We start from the raw sequence: 11,721 nt of genomic DNA, 5'->3' as shown, positions 1-11,721 counted from the left end.
ATGAATATAAATCAAAAACTGAACACAATAGAGGAGTCTAGATAAATGCCCTAGCTGAGGAAGAGGGAAACACATCCCCTGACTGGCTTTTAACCGTCGCCATCACCTAAGAGAGAACAGACTATATTAGGCTCTGAGAAGCAGGGAGATAGAGACAGAGAGCCCTGGTGCTGCCACCATGGAAGGAGTGGGGACAGCTGTTGTTCTGGACTTCAGCAACAGACTCTGCACACCACGCCTCCTCATCCTCGGGCCACCGGTGTGCCACAAGGAAAGGAGAAAGGACAGCTGCTGCTCGGGACTCCAGTGACCGACTCTGCACGCCGCCTTCCTTTCGGCTGCCTGGGAAAGCTACGACCGCGGGGGCGAGCTCTGCGTCGAGCCCCCTGCCCAGCTGATCTTTTTAATAAAGAGCTGAACATTAATAAAGGCATTAGCCCTGTTCATTTCAATTGGAATCAGGCTTTAAATGCTCTCAAAACACTTTAAATCCTTGCTGTTAAGCTGTGTGTTTGAATTGAGGTGCTTTTGTACAGAAAGGTTTGAGCATGGGATAAATGCAGGCAATTCAGCTGCAATGGCACTTGTTTCATCTGCTTTTCTTCTTCTTTTCCCCATGGGTGGCCAATTTGGGAGTATTTGTCTTGTACTTTGAGTTCCAGCTCAGACTTGCTCATAGATGTGCTCTAAAATCTTATCTACCCCTTTCTACTGAAAGATGCTTGCAGACTGGTGGGAATTGCTAGAGACAAGGCTTACAAACCAATCCCCAGTATGATTAGCCCAGTGTCCCTGCTTAAACCCAGGTATGCTTGTATTAGAAAGGAGTGAACTATTCTAACTCACTTGCCCCCTCTCCTTTTTTTGTTTGGTAGTTCTTGGGGCGAGTCCTGTGTGCCATTCCAACTCTTTGCTATCAAATGTGTGAAGGCATGATGCTGCTGTAGCAGGAGCCTGAGTTCAGTGGGAACATGTCCAAAGCACCGGGTCTCACAGCAGTGGGCACGGTGAGAGACTTGCCTCTGATGCCATGGCAATCCAGCCATGGGGAGAGCAGCTGCTGGGGCTTCCCCCATTCTGCCAACAGCAGTCTGCCTCCAGCATGAGGACTGTATGGCCATGATTCTGACAGAATGTGGAAAATGCATCGTTTGAAGGTATTTTGATGGTGTCTGACATCACCTGACTGGAGCAGTTTGGTAGGCAGGACGCCCTGTGGGCAGGGCCATGGCAGGGATCGGTGGCTGGCACTGGCACTGGCAGTGTTATTTTTCCAGACAGGCTCCTGGTACAGCTGCGGGGGAGGGCACCAGCAGCTGTATCAGCACAGCGAGCAGCAGCACATGGAGGAGACCCTCATCTGCAAAGAGCCCGTCACCCCCTTTGCTGCCCCCGTGGCAGCACAAGATGATTCCGCCGCAGGTGAAGGGCTGCAGCATGACTGGAGACTCCTTCAGCCAGGACTTGTTGCAATCTCGTTGCTGCAGCTGTGCCTGGAGGATGTTGGCCTGCAGAGGTGCAGCCAATGCCCAGGAATGCTGCTCAGCCCAGAGAGGCAGAGTGTGTACAAAAGCTGCATTCAAAGTGCTGATTGCGAGACCCCGGAGCCGCTGGCAAGTGCAGCAGCTCTTCTTCATTCCGTGCAGGTGAGAGCCCAGCCTTGGAGCCTTTCCCTGGGGACAGGGAAACGCTCTGAGTATAGTTTTGAATTTTCAGGGACAGTCCATATGAGAATTATTTTGAGGCAAGAGTTGTAATGTTGGGTTTGGGTGTGTCTGCAAGAAAGAAAGTGGGGATAAACCCCTGCCACAACGAAGGAGAACTTTGCATGGCCAATTTACACCCTACCGATACACCGATCATATTGGCCCACTGAATACTGGGGGCATCTGTGGTAGATAGGGACAGGCGAACGGAAAATCTCGGGATGTGACGGAAAGCTAGACCCTTCCCCCCTTCTTCCTGCTATAGGTAATCAATCACCCCTGAAGCATGCAGCCTCTCCTAACTCTGTAGTTTTCCACTCCTTACTAACCCTAGCCAGACCCACCATCCCCTTTTGACGTAGTAAAGCCCCCTTGACTATTTAACCCCACGAGATGAGATAATAAGCGCCATTTGACCATCCACCACATTGGTGTCTGTGTATGTCAGTGGACCGAGTGACCCAGGGGAAGCCGGGTCGCCGTGCTGTGTCTTGGAACCAGGTCGCCCGCCTTCTCATCAGAAGGTGACAGGCATCTAATGCAGAGTGCAAAGCTTCTTTGAATAGATAAGAGAGATGAGACTTGAAGAAATGAATTTGCGGATGCAGAAAAAGGGATCAGACCCACAGGTCCCATGGCTCAGGCTAAGTTGTGCCAAACCAAGCATGATTAGTTTTATCCGCTCTGTTGGAGAGCATTTCAGAATGACCTGCCTATTGTGCTATTTCCATGAAGGAAATTTTGAATTGTCAGGAACTGCCAAGATCAGAAATGTTTTGAGGCAGATCGTGTTTATGTTGTGTCTGGGTGTCTCTGCAATAAAGAAAGCAGGGAATAAACCCCTTGAACAATGAAGCAGAGCAAAAGTGGAATGTTTAGATGGTCAATTTGTTCCCTACAGCTATCGGCCAACTGAATTGTGGGGTCATCTACTGGGGAGTGCAAAGCTTCTTTTACTTTCACCGCCTGGTGCCATTGTTTGTGTCCCACCACTTTGTTTGATGTGAAGAGAAATAAACAAAATCCCACACCAACAAGCTGCAAAACACAGAACTGAGTGGGAATTACAGAAATAAAGGCCTTGAAAAGTAGCTTTGGAAAGGGTCTACTACCTAGACAGTGTAAAGCCTTCAGGCCTGGCCTGGTTGGGCTTAGGGTTGGCTGCCCTGGGGAAGGGAAGGGAAAGGGATGGAATTGGGGTGGGGTTTTGCAGCCTTGGAGACAAGAGAACCACTGGTGAACGCGTCACAAAGGGGCAGCCCCACGCTGGGGTTGTGAAGGTTGTGATTGACACGGCCACAGCGGCAGGAGACGCATCTGGCTCTGCCTCTCTGTGCTGAGCACTGGCGATTGGAGTCACCCGACCTTGTTCTAAGGCTGGGTACCAAGCTCCTGTCGCTGTCTACTCTGAGAGCGTTCCCAAATTCAAACCCAGATACTTCTGTGAGGCAGGAGCATGGGTTCAAACATGGATTTGACTGGAAAAGGAAAGACCACTGAAAGAAAAGATGAGGATAGAAAGGAGCTGAAAGCCCTGAGCCAAATGGAAAAAAATCCCAGCAGATTTCAGGGAAAACTTGTCCATGGGGGTCAGTGCTGGCTCTATGTCAGAGTAGGTGGCTGACAGATAGAAATGGTCCTGCAGGGACACCCATGGAATCGCAACATTCTATCATTAGTTTACTCTGCTTTCTCCTTTTTACAGTAGCCAAATCACTTGTAGTGTCAGCCAGGACAGGGACTGTGGCCAAAGCTGACCACAGATTGGACATGGTCATGAGATGCAAGTCCTGTTGCTTTCTTTGCCATCAATGTCAGGTCTCACTACAGATAAATTTCCCGTTCTTCCTCTGCTTGCTGATCGGGTCCAACCCTGAGGATGGTATTACGATGCTACAGAAACACCACTAAGGCCTGCCTGCTTGCTGACAGGTCTTTGTGGTTTGCAGAACTAGCAGTCACAGCTTTATGGGTTTTCCCTGTGGATTCACAGGCCAGCCTAAAGAAGGAATCTTTTTTCCCCTCTTATCATTGGAGCCTTCCACCTTTCCCTTCAGACTTGCTAACTCAATACCACTCAGAGGAATTAAATGCAGGCTAGTTCCATGAATAATAAAACCAAATAAATTTCCTCAATAACTAAAAATTATTTCCCTTGAGTGCCACACCCATAAGATGTGTTGGTGATAAAGGTGGGAGTTCACCTAAGTCACTTCTTCCCTTGTGAGCATGGCTCAGCTTCACACAGAGGTGAGGGGGGAGCTGGACCATTCTCTGGTGGGAGGAAGGGTCTTGTGGCAGCCCAGAGAACCTGTGCACATTGCCAGGGAACAGTTGTGCCCTGCATGTGCCCCCTGCAATGAGATCTGCTCTCCCAGTGCCCCGTGGAGCTGTAGGGCTGCTCAGCTGTGGGGCAGGGAGAGGAGCAGGAGGGTGCATGTGCAGCTGAGCCATTCCTGGAAAGCACAGGGCTCTGGGCTCCCTGCTGTCCCAGGAGAGGCCAGAGGTCAGGCTGTTCCTGTGGTAGCTCTGTGGAAGTGGGTCAGGGTTTTCCCCTGGCCTGCCTCAAGTGTCTGCCGGCAGGAGCATGTTTCCCTGGGCAGCTGTTTAGAAGTTGGCAGGAAATGTGTCCCATGAAATATGGAGCTTCAGATGTTTTAGGCCTCTGCATTGTGGCCTCTGTTATATTTTGTGTCTCCACTTCGCAGGCCTGACTGGCTACCCTCTTGCCAAGAGGTTTTCCCTGGCCACTCCCTCTATGCTCCTTCCCTCCAAGCCATTGTCTCCCATCCAGAAGATCTCTCCTTGTACCAAGCCAAGCCAGATATGCAGCGGAGAGCAGGAGAATGGGAAAAATGGCAGCAGCTATGATGAGGACAGTAGAAAAAAACAGGAGCTGAGTTCTGAGGGAACAGGATGTAAGGTAAGGAGACCAAGCTAAGTCCAGTGTGGGAAATGTTCAGTTTATGTGCTGTCAGCAGAGCTCTGAGAGATTTTCTCTGACAGGAACTGACCCTTTCACTGAAGGTAGAACAGGCCCTGATTTGTCTCTTTAGCTGGGCCAGAAATGATGGGATATGAAGGAAGGGTGTGCATCTGCCCCTGCTGCCTCCAGCCCCATTCCTGGCCATGGCATGGGGGCCCTGGAGGAACTTGGGCAGGCAGAGACCTTCCAGAGAGCAGCAGGGCAGGGAGCTCTGCTGACCTTCCTAAATGCCTATGAGCCTGAGATGATGGATGTGTGGGAGCTGGAGAGCAGCGAGCATCCCGAGAGCTCAGCAGCATCTGGGCTCAAAGGCTGCTGGGGAAGTGTAGGAGGGAAGGGCAGCAGCAGAAGAAATGAGGGGCTTGGGAAAAGCAGGTTTTGACATCCTGCAGAATGGCTTTGTGAGGACTTGGCTGGAGATCAGCACTGGCTGTTAGGTACCACACGGGCAGGGAGAAAACAGTGATCTAAAGCCACTCCCATGCCATCCAAAAGGCCCGTGGCACCTCAGAAACATCTTGATATCAAACATGTGAATGCCAGCTGGGCATGTAGCCACCCTTGGAGAAAACTGAGAACAAGGGGAGAGGCAGCAAATATGTGACAGGGGCTGTCCCTCACCACTTCCCTTTCCTCGGTCACCTTTCCCCATCATGGGCCAAGCTGCTCCATGCATTTGACTTTTCCTGCCAGGTCCCAGTTAAATGCATGGCTAAAGGTCTTGAGGCATGAATGGAGGCAAGGCTGCATGCTTGATCTGAGCACTGTGTTCTACTCTTTTCAGACTTCCTTGCTCTATTTCACTGAGGGGGTTATGAAGAAGGGGTCATTGGGACCACTCTTGATCCCCCCCATACTCCAGGCAATAAGTCCCATTCTTGGCAGCACTGCAGGGTCTCTGCAAAGCTCTCCACAGCTGGAATTCCAGGGGTGTCAGGAGATGAGGTAAGCCAAGGAGTCTGCTGCTGCAGTGTGCTGTTCACCTCTCTCTTCCCATCTCGTGTGGTAATGTTGCACAGTCAGGTGTCCCATGTATTTCGGCAAACCTCTGTGTATTCACCATTACACCCCTCTATGATGATCCAGCACAATGTGAAAGCCAACACCAATGTCCCAAGAGCAGAGGTGGTGGTGGGGAAGAGGAGGCAGGGCTTCAAAATTACCTCATGATTGGTCCTCTGCTGGATTTGGCTATTGTTTCACACCAAGCTTGGCCAGCTCTGTGTGACTCCAGCAATGGAAAGCTTAAGGACAATGAATCAGCTCTGCATCCTGTTGTTTTTATGTGTTGCATTTCCTCCTTCGTCAGAGTGACCAGGCTAAGAAGGTTCCTTTCATGATACACCCGTTCCCTCCATTCTCTTTCTACCTCCTCATATGTTCTTTTGGCCTCCATCTTCTCCAGGCCAACATCCAGCAGCAGAAGCAAAGAGGAGAACTGTGAACATGCAGGTAGGTAGAGGGCATAATTTTAGGACAGACAGGCGTCTGTCCTAAAATGACCATTGTAGTCTTGATTCAGAGGTGACATTTGGAAACCTTGGTTAAATCCCATTCTTTAAAAAATTTCTTTAAATTTGTTTCAATTCCTTGATGGGCTCAGTGGACTCTCCCAGAACCCAGTGACCGGGACTGTGCTCCAGGGGTGAAGTGAAAATTCCTCTAGTGTGAAGTGTTGAGTGGCAGGAGCTGGAGTGGTACCTTGGGGCCCTGGAAATGCAGTGCAGGAAAAGGAAACATTGCTGTCCATCCTGCACATGCCTTTTATCTCCCTGCAGCCTTTCTAGTGTCACAATTAGGGAAAAGAAGGCATTTAGCATGAAATCCATCCTCCTGCTTTTGAAGCAGAAAACCTTTCCTTGGGGTTTCTGAGCTGAACCCTTTGAGATCTGAAGGAGATTCATGGACATTGCCTGGTTTGGTATTGGCAGAAATAGGAAAACCTCCTCTGACAGAATGTCCTTATAAATTTTCCAGTTAGAGAGAAAGGGCCTTCCAAATGGCTGCAGCCTATGCAAGCTCTGAGTTTGTCATCCTCTGAGAGCACAAGCCCAAAGCCACCTATGGCAGGTTCACAATGACAAATCTCTTCCCCAGCTCTCTCTGCCTGTGTCAGTGTTGCAGGCTGAGGCTGGGGGAGGAGATGCCTTCTGCCTTGTCCTCCCTCCCAGCTTTGCCTGATCCCTGACAAGTGGAATTGTGCCAGACAAAATGCGGTCTCTGGTGTATCAGGGCCAGCCAATGCTTTCAAGTTGAAAGCCTCAATGAAAGTCTGTTGCTGTTTCTTTGCCATCTCTGGGTGTGTAATGATAGGAGAGATGAGACTTGAAGAAATAATTCTGCTGATGCAGGAAAAGGGGTCAGATCCCCTGGTCCCTTTGCTCAGGGTTAGTTCTGCCAAATCCTGGGTACAACCCCTTTGGAATGACTCTTGAATTGCTGATTTGCAGTTGGAATGCTTAGTGCAGCTAGGGAGAAGTATTGCTCAGTAAGTAAATTACATTTTTTCTGGATTAGTTCTGGACTAGAAATACCTCATCTCATTAAACCTTACCTTTCTCACTTTTATGACTGACCCTAGCATTCTACAGTGTGAAGGAATCCAGTTTTAATAGAGGTATTGCTCTCATATGCTTGGCTGCCATATGAATTTATCCTCTGTGAAGCCATGTAAAGAATTACTTCTGTTAGTTCGAACAACTCTGTTGGAGAGTATTTCAGAATGATCTGCCCTCTGCTACTTCTATTAAGGAAATTTTGAATTTTCAGTATTAGCCAAGATATAAATATTTTGAGGCAGATCATGTTTCTGCTGGGTTTGCGTGTCTCTGCTGAAAAGCAAGCAGAGAATAAACCCCTTGAACAAGTAAGGAGAGCAAAAGTGGAACTTTTGGATTTTAACAGCTCTGTTGGAGAGTATTCCAGAATGAGCTCCACTGTTCTACTTGCATTAAGAAAATCAGCCTTTAGTTAGGCTGGCCTGAAAGTGGCCCAATCTCATATAGTTTAGAATGAAAATCCTTGGGGGAAACGAATTATCTAGTGTCAAGAACACAGTTCACGTTTGGGTATCACTTCTGCAACCCTAGGCTTTTCTTTGAATGTCCTCTAAAATATTCCAACAAAAAGAAGAAAATGTTGATCTAAATGCATACAGGTATTAGAACCCAGGACTTTTGGGAACTGGACAGAAGATGTTTACTAAAATCTGCATGAATAAGGGCAGATAAGAATCTCTGTCAAGAGCAATCTCCTTCTCTGCCCTTCTCTATCAGACACAGAGGCTCTCCAGCATCCAGGGCCTGTGAGGCCTTTGTCATGCAGCAGGTTTCAGTCTGCTGGCCAACAGAGTAATGTCATGTCTGCTGCTAGCAGCCCATCCCTTGGGAGAGGGTCTAGGCATTGTACCTTGCTGCTCTCAGTCATAATCTCTGTGTCTTCTGAGAGCTCTGCAATCTGGAACCTGTCTTGTTGCAATCAGACTGGGGGACTGTTCCACTTGCATCTGAGTGGAAGCTTGCATAGGATTTATTTCCATTTCCCAGAGAAAAATACAGAGGTATGAAGTGTCTTGCCCATGGCCTCACTGAGTCAGTAACAATATCAGCTTTCCACCTTCATGTCTAAAGTCTCTCGGAGTAGAAAATTCTGTCTTGCAAGGTACACTGCAGCTTCAGACTCTCCTGGAGAGCAGCCTCCAGGGAAGGTGAGTCCAAAAGAATGCTTTTCAACCAGGGAGCAACCTGGAAGCAAGAAAATTCAACTCCTTCTACTGAAGATACCAGAGATCCTTTTCTGGCCACTCCCTGCTGAGGAGCTGATGCTGTAGAGCTGTGCTGAAGCCCCCAGCCAGTGCTTCTGTTGTAGCCCCAGGAGCAAGCAGAGTTCCCGACTGAATCCCGGCTGAAGGGCTCTGACTGCAGGGCTGTGAGCGCTGCCCTGAGGGCAGCAGCAGGGCCCTTAGGAGGCAGCACTCAGCCCGAGGGCATCACACAAGGTTATCTGCACTTTCTTTTGCTAACTTCCCCTGCCAGCCTCTGAAACAGGAAAACAAAAGCAAAGCAATACTGGTTTTCCTTGTTTCTTAGGGGAAGCATCACTGCAGTTTGGTTTTAAGCTAGAAGAGGGTAGATTTAGATTAGATTATTAGGGAGAATTTTTTTGTATAATGAAAGGGATGAAAAGCTGGAAGGGTTTGCCCGGAGAAGCTGTTGTTGGTCCATCCTTGAAGGTGTTCAAGGCCAGTTTACATGGGGGTCTGAGGAACCTGATCTAGATGAAGATGTCCCTGCTCACAGGGGTTGCACTAGATGGTGCTTAAAGGTGCCTTCCAACCCAAACTCTTCTAGGATTCTGTGATCATTGTCCCATGTTACTGTTATACTTGGTATAAAGTGGTATACCATTGTTATATGTGAAGTTCTTTGGCATAACAAAGAGATGTTCCCCAGCTCTGGCAAGTTTTCTGGTGCTTTCCATCATCACCCTGTCCAGCACTGTCCACCTAGAAGCTCCTCTTTGGTCCCTGCAGGCTTTAGCCTACCACCTGTTGATGGCACAGCTTCTAGAGTGCAGGGAAAACACCCTGGTAGTGGCTTGAAGAAGAAGGTCTTGAGGAAGCAGGACAATGTGCCCCTACTGCCCAATATGCCCATCATCCATGGGCATGGCAGCTTCCCACGCAACTCCTCAGGTAAGCCTGCTCCGTGGCAGCTTTTTCCTGCATGGGTTTTTCCTTGCACAAGGAGCACAAACTGCCTGCTGCCTCAGCCAGCACAGCTGGGATCTCAGATCCATAGGCTGTCCTGAGAACAAACAGCAAATCTACATTTGAGTTACTCCAGCTTGGTAGGACTGAACAGTTGGTTCTTAGAGATCCATTGGAAAGTTGAGCTGAATAAAGTAGTGGTAAAAGCCTGAGCTCTGGCTTTTGCCCATCCTGATAGTCCAAACTACAGCACTGGTGCCAGGAGGCAGCTGTGACTGCAGGGATGAGCTGCAGGGCAGTCTGCCAGGGTGTGCTCACCGTGCACCTATGAGAACCACCACGATCAGTTGTCCACTCACCATCTGGGCCCTCTGCCTGTGCTGCTGTCCAGTTCTGCAGGCAGCTTTTCTGCTATCCCAGCAAGGGTTGTCTCTGCATGGCAGTCAGCGGCTTGGTGCAGTTGTGCTGCTGCTCCCAGAAGTGCCCTATGGCTCCTCGCTGCCACCATCCCATGGCCTGCAATGCCAAGAGGGAACAAGCAGTGCCTCCTGTGTCACCCAGCAAATACAGTGGCCGTGTGCAGCAGATTACAGGCAGGAGGGGCTGCCTGCTGCTCCCGGGCTGTTTGCTGCCTGCAGTCAATAGACAGCAGATAGTTCCTAGTGTTGTAGTGTACAGCTATGCAAATGGAGCAAAAACGCTTTGTGAATTTGAAATGGGAGTTTCTGTTTCCTAAACCTAAAGATGAAGTTTCTATTCTGTATTTTTATGTGTATTCATCCTTCCCCCTGAAGTTATTCCCATTGGATTTTACCTATAATGTATTCATACTGGGCATTGTTCTATTGGTTTCACCTTATCTCTTATTTTCCCCTATAAAACCTGTAACTCGACCCCAGACCATAGTCACTTGTACGTGCGGCGTTCAAGCCAATACAACCTACTTTGGACTGCACATAAGTGTCCAATCTCTTGAGTCTCTTTATCCCGGTCTTGATCGCGCTCTCTAAACAGCTCTGTCTGTATCAAACGAACCCACAAAGATGTTTGTTGCTTCTCTCTGGCTGCTCCCGGAAGCGCCTGGCCAGCGCCCCGGGAAAAAGGAGCCGGGCGAAAACAAGGAAGTCGGAGAGAAAAGAAGCAACAAGTGGCGCCCAATGTGGGGCTCTGATACAGCAGCTGTTTTTAAAGCGCGACAGATAGCGCTCCGGTTTGGGGCTTTTCCAGACGCTGATTTCCACCGCCGTCACCGTGGGAGACACGGTGGCTGACGCCGCCACCATTGAGCCGTCAGCGCCAGAGTCCGCCCGGTGGGAAAAAGCTCTTGGACCACGGCGAGCCTGAGAGGGTTTCCGCTCCTTCTGCTCAGCTCCGGCAGCACTATCGCCGCTGAGAGACTCTTCTGGCTCCTGCCGGGTTCCGGGTTTTCAGAGGAGCGAAGACGCAGCTTCTGCACACCCCAGAAGACGACTTCAGACCGGGAACCGCTGTTGTTTTTTGTTTTCTAAGGGTCGACGGTTCAGTAAGATTCAATATTAGCATGGGAGGGCCCCGGTTAGTGAGTCTGGGTGGAGGCACCCCCGTTCCCGCGGAGGGAAAGGGTACGTGAGCGCACAGAGTGCGGGGTGCCGCCGTTGGTTTTTAGACCTTTTTAGGTTTTCTTCTTTGTTTTTTTCAGCAGCAGGCGGGTGAGGCTTGCTGGTGGTCAGAATGGGTAGGAAATTGTCCACACAGCAGAAAGAGATTTATAACCAAGTAAAAGTAACCCTGACAGAGTCAGGAGAAAGTTGTTCTAAAAGTTTTGTGAACAAGTTTATAAAGTGGTTGATTTTAAGATTTCCAAACGTCTCAGCTCAGGATGTGAGGAAAATGGGTTTTTGGAAGCCTGTTGGGACAGTTTTAACAGAAGGCACCAAGAAAGGGGACCCTTCAGTCAAAAAAGGCTTCATGAGGATCTTTTTGTTAGTTTATGACATGGTTAAAGAAGGTGCAGACAGTCGGGAAACGCGGGAAACTGAAAAGAGCCCATCTGCTTTATTGCCCCCGTCTCCCTGACCCCCACGGTCTGAAAATGCTAATCGCTCTGTTGAAACTTCCATTTCTAACCCCTCTTCTGATTCTTTTCACAGTTGTGGCTGTTCCCAAAAATGCTGTACCCCTTCTAACCCCTTCCCACGCCCCCCACGGGACGAACCGCCACAAGATGGCGGAGGCCGCGTGGCGGGGGTCTTTGTCTCATCACAAGATGGACAAAGAAGCACGGCGGGAACTCCTCCTTCCCAGATACCCCCCCACACACCAGTCCCTGACCCTCCTTCCCT

The 11,721-nt window shown here is 49.5% G+C and overlaps 1 long non-coding RNA gene across 1 annotated transcript; it reads left to right on the top strand.

The window, feature by feature from the left end:
- The first annotated feature begins 484 nt into the window (after positions 1–484).
- Positions 485–11,150, top strand: LOC128821304 (uncharacterized). The gene is made up of 4 exons (XR_008441074.1): positions 485–1,646; positions 4,415–4,624; positions 5,477–5,637; positions 10,628–11,150. It is a non-coding gene; the product is annotated as an uncharacterized LOC128821304 (long non-coding RNA).
- The last annotated feature ends 571 nt before the right edge of the window (positions 11,151–11,721 follow it).

The sequence above is a fragment of the Vidua macroura genome, chromosome 38 (genome assembly GCF_024509145.1).
Source record: "Vidua macroura isolate BioBank_ID:100142 chromosome 38, ASM2450914v1, whole genome shotgun sequence".
NCBI classification, from domain to species: Eukaryota; Metazoa; Chordata; class Aves; order Passeriformes; family Viduidae; genus Vidua; species Vidua macroura.
The sequence above is the reverse complement of the archived record's forward strand: the minus strand, read 5'-3'. Positions and strand labels throughout refer to the sequence as shown.